This window comes from Sceloporus occidentalis, unplaced genomic scaffold, assembly GCF_023333645.1.
Source record: "Sceloporus occidentalis isolate IW3139 unplaced genomic scaffold, rSceOcc1.0.p SCAF_45, whole genome shotgun sequence".
In the NCBI taxonomy this organism is placed as follows: Eukaryota; Metazoa; Chordata; class Lepidosauria; order Squamata; family Phrynosomatidae; genus Sceloporus; species Sceloporus occidentalis.
The window spans coordinates 7,384,373-7,388,423 of record NW_028317025.1 but is presented as its reverse complement, the minus strand read 5'-3'; positions in this window follow the sequence as shown (position 1 = coordinate 7,388,423).

Sequence of the window (4,051 nt, the reverse complement as noted above, 5' to 3'; positions counted from 1 at the left end):
AAAAATGAAGCCCATCCTGCCACCCTAGGTTGTAGTCTTTTGGCGGTACATAAATATTCTAAATTCTTGTGATCTGTATACACCGTAATGGGGTACAAGGCCCCCTCGAGTAAATGTCGGCACTCCTCTAATGCCAGTTTTATCGCCAGTAATTTGCGTTCTCCGATGCAATAATTCCTTTCTGCGGGAGATAGAGTCCGTGAGAAGTAGGCGACCGGATGTAGGTGACCATCAGAATCTGGCCTTTGTGAAAGGACAGCATCAACAGCCGCGTCGGAAGCATCGACCTCTAGGATGTAGGGTTTGTGGGGAACAGGTAACTTGAGAATGGGTGCAGAAATAGATTTTTTCTTTAAAAATTCAAACACCTTGTGTGCAGCTGTGGACCAATAGAATTTATTTTTAGCTGGTGATAGGACATATGTGTTTGGAAAAATAATTTTCTATAGTAATTAGCTAATCCCACGAATCTTTGTACCCCCTTGCGATCGGTGGGTGGAGGCCAAAGGAGCATATTGGAGATTTTACGGGGGTCCATCGGGCTTATTTATTATGTGAAACGGCAGTTAAATGCCAGAAATCACAGGTAGAAACCCAGAATGCAGGTAACAGCAGATGCACACCTCAAATATAGGACACGTCAGGATAGCCAGGGTCTGGTACATGAGAGAACACGTCAGGATAGCCAGGGTCTGGTACACGAGAGAACACGTCAGGATAGCCAGGGTCTGGTACACGATAAGGGCAGAAAGGAAAATACAAGGAACGGGTAATACACGGCACAATAACTGAGCACAATAACTGAGCACTGAATCTCAGTGCTCAGTTTTTGAACTTCCCGCTAGTGATCGCCACGCCCATAGACGTGACATCACTCGCGCGCGTTCCCCGACGGTTGTGGCGAGGAACACATAACGTTTGCTGAGGGCGCGCGCCTATAACAGACCACGCGGCCGGTGGAGGAACAGACGCAGCGCGGGACCTTCTTCCCGGAGCGGGTGAGTAGTGGTGGCGAGAATCCCGCCGTGGGTTCTGACACCATTGCAGGTATAGATCAACTAGATCAACTATAGAAAAACCACAAGCAAATTCAGCACTGAAGGTAAAGATCAAAATAAATACTGTATGGAAACTGTAAACCACAGGCATAGCTCACAGGTTACACACACCAGAGGCCAGTCCTGGCACCCAGATTAAACTCATAGGATTCGCCTGTAGGGTGACCACATCAGCCATGTTTTCCAGGTCATGCATGTTTTAATATTGCTGACCAGCCCAGATAAAAGTGCTGCCCTGCCACTTTACCTGTGCTGTTAGCAATATGTTAGACTCATCTGACACAGCTGCTCAGGCTGCGACTGCTTCCCCAACCAGCACATAGTACCGAATGGAGACTCTACGGCTAAAGTATGCCCCACAGTCATTCTATAGTTTAGTCGTAGCCAGACCTTGTGATCCATTGGTTTGCTGCAAGAGGCGATCAGCAGTGACTTCTGGACTGGTCCAGCCCAAGACATTGAAAAAAAAACATGCTCAGACGCTCTTGAGCTCTTACTAACTTAATGTCTTCCTACCTTCTTGCCCACTGATTCAGTGTCCCTGTCTACTTTCTCCCAGTCCATCTTCTTCTCTGAAATCTTCTTGTCTTCTTCCTCCTCATACACTCTGTGACGAAACCCTCCATCACTGGGGCCACCGGAGAGAGCCTCCTCCCTATTGACTATGGGCCCTGACTTTGTAAAGACTTCTGTGGCTACCCCCAGCAGGATGTAATCTCATTATTTTCTGAGGGGATTGTCTCTGGCAGACAGCCAGGATTTGCAACCAGGGAGTGACCATAGTTTTAGTTTAATATCAGACCCCTTCACCCCATGGTGCACTACTATGTTGTCCCCCTCCCTTCCCCCCAGTTCCATCACTACAGACATTTACCCCGGCCAAACCTTGGAACTGATTTGGGCCAGTAATAGAAAGTAGAGGTTGGGACCCCATTGTATTGTTAATCCCTTTACTGACCCTGTTGTCTCTGTGAGGCAGATTAAGGGGGTGATTTGTATCCAAATATCTTGATTTATGTTAATGTGTTTTTTGCTGGCTATATCCAGCCCTGTGTGCGAAAAATAAAGCAGTCTTCGTTTTGGTTTATACCCTACACTGAGTCTCGGCTAGTGACTGGGAAACCAGGGAAGGAGCGTGTTGTCCCAGGCTAAGGGAAGACAAGTCAGCGGAGGTAGTTGGTTGGACTATCCAACTCCGTGACAACCTGAATCCTCTGGGTCGTGGGAGCAGGGTCTTGACACGCCCCGCTCTTTTCCCCCTTAAATGGGAGTGTTTACTGTCAGCAGGAACACCCCCCACATCAGCATGAACGCTCCCCCCGGGTAGCCGGAGCAAAGAAGTTCCCAGGTATGCTAATGAAACAATAATATACCCAGGCACTAGGTGACCACATGTCCCGGATTTCCCAGAACAGTCCCGCAATGGGACTTTAAATCCCGGGCAGCCTCAATCTGGGACAATGCATTTTCCTGGAATTAAAAGGAGAAGAGAGGAGAGAGAGGGGCACCAAGCGGTCGCTGATGAAGTTTTCAGCAACCACTCTGTGCCCCTCAGTCTCCTCCGCGAGGCCTCTAGCTCAGTCGGGGTGACGGCATGCCATGCTGAGCGCTGGAATATGACATCATATTCTGGCGCTCAGCAGTGAAGCAGCAGGCACCGAGGCAGAGCAGGGAGGCCTCGTACTCCAACAGGACTGAGAAGGGAGGAAGAGGGGGTAGATAGTGAGAATGCGGGGTCGATAGTGAGCAGGCAGGGAGAGGGGGTAGATAGTGAGACAGGAGGGACAGGGGTTCACAGGAGGATCCAGGTCCCCTGCAGCGCTGTGGGGGATCTGGATCTTAGTGTTATAATCAAACCTCTATTTGAGGTCTGATTATAAAATGACATTGAATATAAGACGAAAGGTTTTTTCAAAATCGAGCAAATACGGTATATATAAAATGTATATTATTCTTTATTGTTTTATATAACGCCATCATATTCTGTAGTGGTGTACAATAGGTAAACAGGACATAATTAGTATATATCATAACATTTTGACTCACAGAAACAACAGGTGGGGAGGGCCCTGCTCAAAGTAGCGCGGTATAAACTAACAAACCATAGAACCATTTAATCACGTTTTAGCTGGGCTGCAACGATCCATAGCTTGGTATGGTTTATGGCTTACGTGTAGTAGTTCTCTTATTTTTATAATCTCCCAAACAAGGCAGTGTTAGTTTAGTCAGTTATATGTCAGCAGTTGCTAAATACCAGCAGCTAAATTTCTTTATAGCCCTTGCTGACTTTTGCCCTTAACTTAACTGACCATTCCACTTCTTAGTAAATAGACCCATGACATGCCCACACATGGACGAAATCCGGTAAATCCCAAAACACAACTCAGGCTTCTCCTTCAATCGGTCCTCGGGCTTCATTACAGAGAACCAAGGTTTATATGTTGCCAGATGGCTAAGGAATATGCTTAAAGCACCAGTTTTAACTTCAGTTCCACATACTTATTTCTAATTGGAAGACCTTAGAGAAGCCAGCGATGCCCAAAAGGTGATGAAGAACAAGGCCCACTGTGATTAGTGGAAGAACTGCGTTTTACACCTGCAGTCTGTGACTCACACGTTGGTAGGTTTCTTTACAATGCGTTAATTGGTCTTTTCCACAAGTCAATCATACATCCTTTTGTTTTATTGGTTTCACTTACTATCGCTGATCAGTCGCTTATTCAATCACACATTCCGTATTAATTCCGTTACTATAAACTGTTGCTGGATTGGGCAATTTGCCTGTCATACACTACCCCTCAAGAGGTGGTGATCGCTATCCCTAAGCAGCGCTACCATTGGCCAGTGACTTCTGTCACTTATCTTGTCTGCAGTAGTGCGGCTCCATGTGATTTGGCGTCACCCCCGTCGCACCCGAGTCTAAGCCACGCCCTTGGGCCCAGCGTTAGAACCGCTGGCAGTTTGTTTGGTACTGGGACAAGGTTGCGGCGAAA